This window comes from Balaenoptera acutorostrata, chromosome 9, assembly GCF_949987535.1.
Source record: "Balaenoptera acutorostrata chromosome 9, mBalAcu1.1, whole genome shotgun sequence".
Lineage (NCBI taxonomy): Eukaryota > Metazoa > Chordata > Mammalia > Artiodactyla > Balaenopteridae > Balaenoptera > Balaenoptera acutorostrata.
In genome coordinates this window covers 103565539-103578952 of record NC_080072.1, presented here as the reverse complement: position 1 = coordinate 103578952, position 13414 = coordinate 103565539, and the positions used below count along the sequence as shown (strand labels likewise).

At 38.2% G+C, this 13414-nt stretch overlaps 1 pseudogene; it reads right to left on the bottom strand.

The window, feature by feature from the left end:
* Positions 1 to 1639: 1639 nt before the first annotated feature.
* On the bottom strand, positions 1640 to 2549 carry LOC103001123 (olfactory receptor 143-like; annotated as a pseudogene).
* Positions 2550 to 13414: the final 10865 nt, after the last annotated feature.

The window sequence follows — 13414 nt, the reverse complement described above, 5'->3', positions numbered from 1 at the left end:
TTCCCCCTAAATATATCTGCGGATGTAAAGAGAAAAGACTTGAAGGTAACATACCAATCATGAAGGGTAGTTTTCTCAGTGTGGTATCTGATACTTAGCATTCTAGTAGCCTAAAATTTAGGGCAAGGCAACTGTCAATCCTACCGAGGAAACTGAAATGCAATCCATTTTAACCACGGTTCAAGCCAAGCATGAGGACTGTGCACAATAGCAGGGATATGTCTGTTATATTTCTGCTGCCTCTGTTAGAAACAAAATTTTTCCTACCATGATGCATTTTGGGGTTCTAAAAATGCCACAGCCGCTTTGCAGGCACACCTAATTTATTTACTTGGTTTTATTGTCTTCTACTAACACATGCATAGGTTACATTTTGGAGACAGGTTTTAAATTTCATGTATATAATAAGTAGTACAACACATCCCTAGTTTATCTTAGTTTCTGAAGGTAAAATTGCATGCTTTTCCTAATTTATTTTGTAACCAAACCAAACAGTTCTTCTTTTTTCCAAAAGGGATCCAAATTCTTCAGGAGGAACATGTTAGTTTGCAAACAGAAGTGCAGGTTACCTGAAACAGTCAATTTGAAAGATACCTATGTTATAATAGACCCAGGAAAACCCAAAAGCTGAGGGATTCCATCACCACTAGACCAGCCTTATCGGAAATGCAGAAGGTTGTACTTCAAACTGAAAAAAGAACGGCATTTCCTTCTATTGTATCAAACCAGACTCTTTACCGTTTTGAAGATTTATGGCCACGAATTCTAAGAAAACTCATTTTCTGAAAAAAAGGAAGTTTTTACTAACAAAAACTTTTAGTTTGCTTTAGAGAAAAAAATCTGTATCAAACAAGTTCAAACTATTAATTTCATGAATATTTATTTTACCAGATTCTAGTCTAACCATGTAGGAGAAAGGAGTAAACACTAGGTGGTCAAATTCTATTTGATGAGGCAGAGATGTAAACAAAATTATGACAGTCTGATACATGTATATATACATATATATCATACCCCTGATGTTATTACAACAAGTCAGACTAAATTGATTTAAAGTAACTAGGTTCACTTCTCTCAGTTCCTAATTGGTATTAACACATTCCATACTTATAAGCTAATACTTGTAATCCCTGTTAACTAAGCATAAATATCTCATAGATACTATTGAAGCTTTGCTGAGTTTGGAAATGCAGTACTATAGAAACCATGACTAAAAGAGCACTGAAATTCTAGAAAATGTATAACTTACACAGAAGGAACTCCTCAAATGGTTAAACAACAGAAAGGGCTACATTAACATTGTTTTTAGGGAAAACAAAGAGGGGTGACCGCATCAGACCACATTCACGCTGATGTATGAAAAGTACACGGAAAGAGGCAAAGTGGGAGGTGGTGTGAAAAGGAGTAGGAATCAAGCTGAGTCTCTGAACCCCACTGTTAAGAATAAAGCTCATTCAGTGAGTAAGCATGGAACTGAGAACAATCATGAGACTCAATAATATTTGCATGTTTAAATGGCATGATTAGACAGAAAAAAGGATCTAAGGCAAAAACCTTGTTCTGAAGAAAATTATGGGAAAACACATTCACACATACACACACACACACACACCCAACAACCCAGCAATATTGGTTCTGCTTAGTTCGCAATTCTCTTTAGGGTTTTCTTCAGAGCAAGTCTGACATCCTTGTTCCTTAGACTATAGATGAGGGGGTTTAACATGGGGACTATTTTGGTATGAAATACTGAGAAGAACTTCCCCTGGCCCACAGAACCATCAGAAAAAGTCGTGAGATGTGTGAACAACCCAGAACCATAGAAGAGGGCAAAGAGTTATTACGTGGGAGTCACAAGTACTGAGGGCTTTGGACCAACCCTGAGCTGATGAGATGTGGAGGATATTGGAGAGGATCAAAGCATAAGAAACAAAAATAATGAACTACATATTATTACAACTGTGCTCACAATAATGGAATCCACTGGCTCACTGGCATCAGTGCTGCTGCAGGACAGCTGGAGGAGGGGGAAGATGTCACACATGTAATGGTTGATGATGCTGGAATCACAAAAGGATAATCTGACCAGGTGCCCTGTGTGGGCCATGGCACCAGCAAACGCCATTACATATGAACCAGACATCAGCAAAGAAGAGACCTGAGGGGACATGGTGACTGTGTACAAAAGGGGCTTACAGATGGACACATAGCGATCACAGGCCATGGCTGTCAACACATAGCATTCAGAATGGACAAAGAAACAGAAAAGAAGAACCCAGCAGAGTCATGCATCCTGCAAAGGAGATGATGTTCTCTGACACAAAGCTCATCAGCAGTTTAGGCGTAATGACCAAGGAGTGGCAGAGATCTATGAAGGATAGGTTGAAGACCAAAAAATACATGGGAGTGTGAAGATGAAAGTTCAGGCATATCTGATTAATTAAGCTCTAATTCCCTACCACAGTGACCATATAGTTCAATAAGAAGAGGAAGAAGAGGGGTATCTGGAGTTGACTTTGGTCTGTAAGTCCTACCAGGATGAACTGAGTCATTTTCCACAGACACTATCAGCAGGGGTGTGGTCTGTGAGGAAATGAGAAAACAATGTCACATCAAGAAGAGACTGAAATCCTTTCTTTCTAGACCGAGGACTTGTTCCATGGGGGCTCAAGTGTGACTGTTGGGACAGCACTCTAGAAGAGCCAGAGTGACGACTCCGTATCTTTCAACTTTCTTCTCTCATCTGTCCTTTCCTTCCATGTTTTCAAATCTCAGCTGCAACTCCTCACCTCCCTTGGGCTGACACGATCCAGGATAAAGTCTTTCAGCAGGGGTCCAAAGTGATGTTCACATTTGAGAGATAAGGAAACAATATCTTGAAGAGATGAGTAGCTGACCAAGGCCATACAGCAAGAGAGGAAAGGAGTCCAGAGTGGTACCTGGGACTCCTTCCTATGGAAATTCCTGAAGCTTGGGACAGTGAGGTCACTGTGATGCCCACTGTGCCCACTGTTCAACCTATTCTCTTTCTCCTACCTTTCAGAAACTCAGCACCAGGCTTAGCAAAAGTACTGAGAGTGTCCCCTATGATCCTGCATTCCTCCCACCCATTCCCTTTATCCAATCTTACCTCAAAATCACAATGGATTGTTTAAGAAGGGCAGGTGGCCTCCCACATCTCTCCACTGCTGTAGCGGTGGGAATGAAAACATCAGAACAGAGAAGACTCGCCGCCCAACTTCCTTCAACCTGGAGACTTCACTACTACCAGGCCTTATGTGCTCTTTTCCCTTCACTGGCCCGAAGGAGACAGAGGTTTTGACAAAGGAGGAGGCAACATCCCTTCTGTCTGTAGATTCGCATATGTCTTCAGGGCAAGGCAAATGCATCAGCTTTATGTCTCCAAACCATCAGCGGGCTAATAGTGTGAATGCATCGTATTCTCTGTGGATCTCAGCAACTTGTTTGGAAGCTTGGAAAATGAGGCTCATTTAGGATCACAGTTTGATCAGGCTCCTTAGGGAAGAAATTACTGAGCCTGTGTTTACATCTTTTGTTAGTAAGTTGATATTGGTACATTTGGGACTCAAATGTTCTTCTCCAACTATCAGTTCACATTAAGAATTTATTAATGTGTAATAAGTTATCATAAACTTAGTGGCTTAAAAGAATACCCACTTACTAGTCATAGTTCTGTAAATTAGAAGTCTGGTATGGAATGACATGGCTGGATTCTCTGCCCAGGCCGAAATCAGGGTGTGGGCAGGGCTGCATTCCCTTCTGAAGGCTCTGGGGGAAGAATCTGTTTCCAAACTCATTCAGGTTGTTGGAAGAACTCAGTTCCTGTAGTTGTAGAACTGAGAGCTCCATTCCCTTGCTGGCTGTCAGCCGGGGGCCACTCTCAGCTTCTAGAGGTTGCCTGCATTCCTCATCATGTGGCCCTCTTGTCTTCAACCTGGCGGTAAATGGAGAATCCTTGCTGTGCTTTGAATCTCTCCGACTTCCCCTTCTGCCACTAGCTTGAGAAAAACTCTCTGGTTTTAATATGCTCATGTGATTACATTAGGCCTGCCCTGATAATCTCCCTAATTTAAGGTCAACTGTACCATATAACATGCATAATCCCTAAAGTGATATATCGTTATATATATGGTTCCTTCCACATTCAAATAAGAGGGGATTATACAAGAGGAAAAGACATTGGGGGGTGGGTCATGTTTCAGAATTTTGCCTGCCACATCTATCTTCTCTGGAAATCTATTCTTCACACATTTTATATGGAATTACTTGTGAAAATGCTGTATTCCCTTGTTTAGCTTCTCTCAGCTTCTCTCTCAACACAGGTGCAAATCCCTCAGAAAGAGCCTTCTAGGGTCTGCTCCCCAAATTTGGTGTCCACAGCCTTTTCTCCCATGTGTCTACTTCTTGAATTTTACTCTCTAGTAGTACTTCTCATGCATTTTGATGATTTCTTGGCTTCATGTCATTTCATCTGCCTGAAATGCCTTCTCCCTTATTCTCACTTGGATACCTCTTACTCATTCTCCGAGACTTGTTCTGTCATCATTTCTGATAGAACATTTATTCTGACCTCTTCTCCTGTCTCTACTCCCGGAACCTAAAGTGCCTTCTCTGTGTGCTGCTGAAGCATCTTCTGCATTTATCTTCTCCCATTTATATACAATGAGTTTACATGGGTTACCTTCATTTAAACTGTAAACTCCTAGAGGGCAAGAAGTCAATCTTATTTATTTTTATTGATGCTGCTATTAACAGGTCTTTCTTTCTATTTTTTCTTTTTTTGTTTTGGTCTTTATATTTCTAAATAACATGCAGTTGTTTCTTGATTTTTCACTATTATGTCTTGTCAATTGACTTTAAGTCTAGGAAACTAAATCTAGCCAATTTTCACCTTCTACCACCACAAATATACTTCCTAATGTCTTCATCTTCCCAGTACAGTTAATTTTTAAAGTTCCATTAATATTCAGTGTTTACATGATTATGAGGATGTAAATGCTTTGCACATCTAAGGAGTAAAATACGCTGATTACTTTTCCTTCACAACCCTGTTTTCTCTAGAGTAAATAATGGTCTTGGTGGATTTAAGCTGCAAGGTACTCTGAATACAAAAAGGAATAAAATGCAGATCCTGCCCCTTGGTTCTCTCATTCTAATTAGAGAAACAACAAAAGAAAGTGAGAACTGCACAATTTATAGATATCTGGCTCTAGCTACAATACTAAACTCTTTCATTAACTTATCCTTTATAATCTTCAGAACTATCTGAGAAAAGTATTTCTGTTTTAAATATGAAGAAACCAAAGCTGATGTTAAAAAAAAATTTGCCAAAGTCATAACAACTAATGGCAGAGCCAGGATTTAAACACAGATCTTTCTTAATATAAAATTAATTTCTCTTACAATGCTATACAGAAAAAAGGGAGTAATTACTATCATAGAAATTTGTACAAGGTACAGTAGTGACATGTATTAATTAAAAACCTTTTCATTATAATAAATAATTACTTTTCATTGTAAGTGAAATGATATTGAGACAAACAAAAAAGTTCACTTAACTGGCAAGTCCAGGGATGCATTTTGCTTCAGATTTGAATGGATCCAAGGAATCCAGAGGGTTGTGTCTCTTTCTTTCAATTACTTGAATATGCTTGGTTCTACCTGGCTTTTTTCTCAGACAGACTTTCTCCTTGTGTAGACCAGAAGACTCTACTCTGTTCCTCATGAATATGTATCTCCACCTTTATTACTCTGACTCATGCAATGAAAAGATCACTCCTTTGCTTGATCTTATTTTAGCTGAAATTTCAAAATGGATCTTACTAAGAGTTGGGGTATAACTCAAGGGGAAAATGGCTTACCATGAGACCATATAGGACTAGCTTGTTCTGTGGGGCTCCACCGCCGTTTTCCATATACTCAGATCACATGAAATTGAGTAGCTCTTATCTAGGTACCTACTTTTGTAACTTCCAGTGTCAACATGTGGCAGGCATCAACATTATCACCCTTCACCCAAGACTGCCCAACAGGTATTCTGAGCTTTTATAGTCCAAAATGAGGAGAAGAAATAAAGAGAAAGGAAAAGACTCAATATATACTGCTCAATGCCTGTACTTTTAATTTCAGTATTCTGTTAAAAGAGATGCATCTTTCAAACATGACTGATGCCAAGAAAATGATCTCATCCTCAATTGCTTAACTCTGGGTGAGATTTCAAGAGAATATCATTCTCAGGAAGGGACTGGAGAGAGACCAACACAGTGAAGAATCTCACTCCTTGCTTGATTTTGCCTATTTTTCTTCTTTTCCTTGTTCTAGTCTTTAAGATTTTATTTTTAAAACCGTTACAACACAAATTTTATTCTGTATTTGACCTCTCTGTTATTAGTGTCTATTATTTCTTTACTCATAGTACTTTTATAATTTTAATTTTTTTCCTTCTCTCAAGGTACCAAGAGGTGACACTTCAAATTGCATATCCTTTCCCTTCCCTTCCTGTATATCTCATTCTCATCTCTCGAGACAGATTCTTCTTTTTCACATTTAGTGTGAACTTAACTCTTTCTGACTGTGGTTTTGGATCAAATTAGATCCATCACAATCACAACTCTTCTCTCTTACCTAAGCTTTTTCCACCTGCTCTTGCTCATTGCAAAAGCTTGAGGTCTCGGGCTTCCCTGGTGGCGCAGTGGTTGAGAATCTGCCTGCCAATGCAGGGGACACGGGTTCGAGCCCTGGTCTGGGAAGATCCCACATGCCGCAGAGCGACTAGGCCCGTGAGCCACAATTGCTGAGCCTGCGCGTCTGGAGTCTGTGCTCCACAACAAGAGAGGCCACGATAGTGAGAGGCCCGCGCACCGCGATGAAGAGTGGCCCCCCACTCGCCGCAACTAGAGAAAGCCCTCGCACAGAAACGAAGACCCAACACAGCCATAAATAAATAAATAAATAAATAAATAAATAAATAAATAAATAAAAATTAAAAAAAAAAAAAAAAAAAAAGCTTGAGGTCTCTAGAGCAGAATTGAGAGAGATTGCTTCCTGGGATTTGGAGTTTTTCTTTCTTAATTTATAGTTATTTTGAAGTTCGGGCATTTTTTGGTCTTTGGATTATGCTGTGGATATTGTTTTTACGGATTTTTATTTGTTCATCTTATTCTTCTGTATTGCTTTTACCAGAAATATTGGGAGGTGCAGATCTAGGCAGCTGTCATTTTTTCTGGCTTCCTGACAATCTTCTCAAAAATAACACCTGGGGCATATATCCAGAGAAAACCATAATTCGAAAAAATACATGCACCCCAATGTTCACTGCAACACTATTTACAATAGCCAAGACATGGAAGCAACCTAAATGTCCATTGAAAGAGGAATGGATAAAGAAGATGTGGTACATATATACAATGGAATATTACTCAGCCATAAAAAAGAACAAGATGCATGAACATGCCATTTGCAGCAACATGGATGAACCTAAAGATTATCATACTAAGTGAAGTAAGTCAGACAGAGAAAGACAAATATCATATGATATCACTCATATGTGAAATCTAATTTTTAAAATGATATAAGTGAACTTATTTACAAAACAGAAGCAAACTCACAGATTTGGAAAACAAACTTATGATTACCAAAGGGGAAACGTGGGGGGGGTGGCAATAAATTAGGAGTTTGGGATTAATATACACACAACTACTATATATAAAATAGAGGGCTTCCCTGGTGGCGCAGTGGTTAAGAATCCACCTGCCAATGCAGGGGACATGGGTTCGAGCCCTGGTCTGGGAAGATCCCACATGCCACAGAGCAACTAAGCCCGTGCGCCACAACTACTGAGCCTGCGCTCTAGAGCCCGTGAGCCACAACTACTGAGCCCACGTGCCACAACTACTGAAGCCCGCGCGCCTAGAGTCCATGGTCCACAACAAGAGAAGCCAACGCAATGAGAAGCCCGCACACCGCAACAAAGAGTAGCCCCCACTCACCACAACTAGATAAAGCCCGTGCATAGCAATGAAGACCCAACACAGCCAAAAATAAAATGAATAAATAAATTTTAAAAAAATATATGAAAATCAATGTAATTCACTAGTCCATTTAAAAAAATAAATAAATAAAAATAGATAACCCAACAAGGACCTACTGTATATAACAGGGAACTCTAGTCAATATAATAACCTATATGGGAAAAGAATCTGAAAAAGAATAAATATATGTATATGTGTAACTGAATCACTTGGCTGTTAATCAACTATACTCCAATAAAATTTAAAATGTCTGTATATTTCAAACAGTTGTTTTGACTTCAATACGGTTCACTTATCAGTGAACTCAGAAACATTTTTTTTAGTTCTAGTTTGTTAAAAACACCATTGTTCATCATTTAGATTTTTTTAAAATTTATTTTTGAATTTATTTTTGGCTGTGTTGGGTCTTCATTGCTGCGCACAGGCTTTCTCTAGTTGTGGCAAGCAGGGGTTACTCTTCGTTGCGGTGCGCATGCTTCTCATTGCGGTGGCTTCTCTTGTTGTGGAGCACGGGCTCTAGGCGCACAGGTTTCAGTAGCTGTGGCACGCGGGCTCAGCAGTTGTGGCTCTCGGGCTCTAGAGCACAGGCTCAGTAGTTGTGGCGCACGGGCTTAGTTGCTCTGTGGCATGTGGGATCTTCCCAGACCAGGGCTTGAACCCATGTCCCCTGCATTGGCAGGTGGATGCTTAACCACTGTGCCACCAGGGAAGTCCTGTCATTTAGGTTTGTGTTATTTCAGAGAAAGTAAATATTCAAAAGATTACTAGGACTATTACTGGAAATATGGTGGACTAGTTTATTCAAGCCAACCATCTCGTTAGAAATAACTATGCTGTCATATAAAATATAGACTTTTTTCTTATAAGATTGAAAAGCTGGAAGAGTGTAAAGAATTACTAGGTCAAAATAGATTACATGAAGTATCCTTTATCTATTAAATAAATTGAATAAGTAGGTCATCCTTCACACACACATGTGCTCACATCTTCACCCTAATGGCTTCACTGGTTAATTCTATCAAACATATAAGGAAGAAATAATATCAATTTTATGCAAATTCTTTCAGAAAACAGATAAAGAAAAAACATTTTCCAAACACATTTTATGAAGCCAAAGAATTAAAAGAAAAAATGTCCCCTGTAAACGTAAGTGCAAATATTATTTATAAAATATTACTAATCTAATATAGTGTTCTATAAAAAGGATAATGCTTTATGATTAAGTGCAGTTCATCACAGGAAATCAAGATTGGTTACACCTCTGAAAATCATTCAATATAATTTACAACATTAACAGAATAAAGGAGAAAATAGTATGATCAGATGAGTAGACACTGAAAGAGCATATGGTAAAATTAAACATCCATTTATCATAAAAATCTCAGAAAAATAGGAATAAAAGAGATTTTCTCAATGTAGCAAAGGACGTTTATAAAAATTCTATTGATACATCTAACATTATAATTAATGGTAAAGACTGAATGCTTTCTCTGTAAGATTGGGAATAACCTAAGATTGTCCTCTTTTCTCTGTATGTGGTAAAGAGCCTAGCTATTGAAATAAGACACAAAAATGAAATAAGATGCCAGCAAACTGAAAACAAAGATAAATTAGCATTATTCATAGAAAATATGATCATTAATATAGAAAAACCACAAAACAAAAATACTAGAACTAATAAACAGATATAGCAAGGTCTCATGATATAAAGTCATTAAATATAAACCAACTGCATTTCTAAATGCTAGCAACAAAAATTTGGAAAATGAAATTAATAAAAATTCCATTTAAATAGCATCAAACTAAAATCATTAGAAATAAATTTAATGACTGATGTGCAAACTTCTAAACTGAAAACTTCAAAACCTTGCTCTGAGAAATAAAAGAGGATATAAATAATGAGAGATACACCATGTTTGTAGATTCAATATAATTTACAACATTAACAGAATAAAGGAGAAAATAGTACTGGAAGATTTGATGTTGTTAGCATGTCCATTTCCCCAAAACAGTGACCCCGAATAGCCAAAGCAATCTTGAGAACGAAAAACGGAGCTGGAGGAATCAGGCTCCCTGACTTCAGACTATACTACAAAGCTACAGTAATCAAGACAGTATGGTACTGGCACAAAAACAGAAATATAGATCAATGGAACAGGATAGAAAGCCCAGAGATAAACCCACGCACATATGGTCACCTTATCTTTGGTAAAGGTGGCAAGAATATACAGTGGAGAAAAGACAGCCTCTTCAATAAGTGGTGCTGGGAAAACTGGACAGGTACATGTAAAAGTATGAAATTAGAACACTCCCTAACACCATACACAAAAATAAATTCAAAATGGATTAAAGACCTAAATGTAAGGCCAGACACTATCAAACTATTAGAGGAAAACATAGGCAGAACACTGTATGACATAAATCACAGCAAGATCCTTTTTGACCCAGCTCCTAGAGAAATGGAAATAAAAACAAAAATAAACAAATGGGACCTAATGAAACTTAAAAGCTTTTGCACAGCAAAGGAAACCATAAGCAAGACGAAAAGACAGCCCTCAGAATGGGAGAAAATATTTGCAAATGAAGCAACTGACACAGGATTAATCTCCAAAATTTACAAGCAGCTCATGCAGCTCAATATCAACCCAATCCAATAATGGGCAGAAGATCTAAATAGACATTTCTCCAAAGAAGATATGCAGATTGCCAACAAATACATGAAAGAATGCTCAACATCATTAATCATTAGAGAAATGCAAATCAAAACTACACTGAGATATCATCTCACACCGGTCAGAATGGCCATCATCAAAAAATCTACAAACAATAAATGCTGGAGAGGGTGTGGAGAAAAGGGAACCCTCTTGCGCTGTTGGTGGGAATGTAAATTGATACAGCCACTATGGAGAACAGTATGGAGGTTCCTTAAAAAACTAAAAATAGAACTACCATATGACCCAGCAATCCCACTACTGGGCATATACCCTGAGAAAACCATAATTCAAAAAGAGTCATGTACCAAAATGTTCATTGCAGCTCTATTTACAATAGCCAGGACATGGAAGCAACCTAAGTGTCCATCAACAGATGAATAGATAAAGAAGATGTGGCACATATATACAATGGAATATTACTCAGCCATAAAAAGAAACGAAACTGAGTTATTTGTAGTGAGGTGGATGGACCTAGAGTCTGTCTATACAGAGTGAAGCAAGTCAGAAAGAGAAAAACAAATACCATATGCTAACACATATATATGGAATAAAAAAGAAAAAAAAGGGGGGTCATGAAGAACCTAGGGGCAAGATGGGAATAAAGACACAGACCTACTAGAGAATGGACTTGAGGATATGGGGAGGAAGAAGGGTAAGCTGTGACAAAGCGAGAGAGTGGCATGGACATATATACACTACCAAACGTAAAATAGATAGCTAGTGGGAGGCAGCCGCATAGCACAGGGAGATCAGCTCAGTGTTTTGTGACCACCTAGGGGGGTGGGATAGGGAGGGTGGGAGGGAGGGAGATGCAAGAGGGAAGAGATATGGGAACATATGTATATGTATAACTGATTCACTTTGTTATAAAGCAGAAACTAACACATCATTGTAAAGCAATTATACTCTAATAAAGATGTTAAAAAAAAGGACATTAGGTAAATACTAAGGAAATCTGTATAAAGTATGGATTTTAGTTATTGATAACATAACAATATTGGTTTATTAATTGTAACAAATGTACTGCAAGATGTTAATAATAGGGGAAACAGAATGTGGGGTATATGGTAATTCTCTGTACTGTGTTCTCAATTTTTCTATAAATCTAAAACTGTTCTAAAAAATAAAATTCATTTAAAAAAATGAAGAAGGAAACCAAGAAACAGGAAGATATAGGATCCAGAGAATAGGGGACCTAACATAGGTATAGTGACCTAACATAGGTAAGAGGTGAAGAGTATCCCCAGAAAGATGGTGAAGGGGGATCTCAAGATGTTAAATCTTCAACAAAGTAAGAGGGCATCCTGTCGTCACTGGAGTGGATCATAAATTTCTTGGAAAGACACCTTAAAGAAGATAACACTTTTAGAATACCAGCTAACATCATATAGCTACAGCTGTACATTCTGAGAGGAGATCTGTACAAATGGGCACGAGGTTAGGGATAAATCACAGAAATCCACAGAATATTAAGCAAATGAAAGCACCTAAAAATATTCACTTCAAGGAAAACAAAAAAGGAAACAAAAGCAAAAATAGCATTTTATGTACTACCTATAAATAGTGTTTAATAATCTAACTGCCAATATTTATCTAACAATTTACAGTTATAACCATATTGCAAGAAAGAGAGGCGTGTGTGTGTGTGTGTGTGGTGAGATGGGGGTAAGATTCCATAGGAACTCACAGTGGAAACTATTAGAGTAATCTAAACATGAGATGAGGAGAAGCTTATTAAATCACTATAATTGAGAGGGAAGGCCAGACCAGGATTTCAAGGAGATAAGTTCTCTGGGACTTGGAGACTGGATGAAGAAGTTGAGTGAGAATAAGATGTTTACAATTTGTTTGCTGCCTAGGCGGTAGTGAAAAAAGCTTAGAAATTGATGACCAGAGGAGGAGCAGTGCAGAGAATCGCCAAGTAAATGTTGACTGCAGTTTGGGGCACTTTAACTTGAGGCACATAAACAGACATAAAACAAAACTGTCCAGGAGGCAGGCAGGGAATAGGTTCAGGCTGTACATTCAGGTGAATATGAATGAGGAGAAGAAGAACAAAAACTTATCAGACTCTATGTTCCAGGCAGTGTTCTAACATTTTACATGTAGTAACTCATTTAAGCCAAAAGACAATTATTCTCATCTCAGAGATGAGGATACCAACGGTGAAAGAGGTCACATAAATTATCTAAAATCTCACAATTAGAAAGTGGAGAATCCATCTGGGTTTAAATTTCAGAAAGTCTGACTTTACGGCCTGTTCCCTTAAACGCTTTGCCGCAAGTCAAAACCTCAGACTAGCAGAATCATTGACCTGCTCTGCTCTCCTGACACTGAGAGAATAACACATCCACAACTACACTACATGATGTGGGTGTTGCCAACTGCTCAAAACTGGGTGAGCATCCTTTGTCAGTGGTAGCACAGCTGCCAGTCCTTTTGGCCTGCCCCACCCTTGCAGAACCTCTGTCTACCAAGCTGTCTATAAGATGCCTTATAGATGCGGATACCTGCCACATCTGCCTGTTCTCCAACCCTGGTTTTGGAACTTCAAACCAACTGTCTGAATTCCCAATCTTCTTTATATTAATTCTTTTCTATTTAAAAGAGCTAGAGTCATTTTGTTTCTAGTTTTATTGAGGTATAATTGAC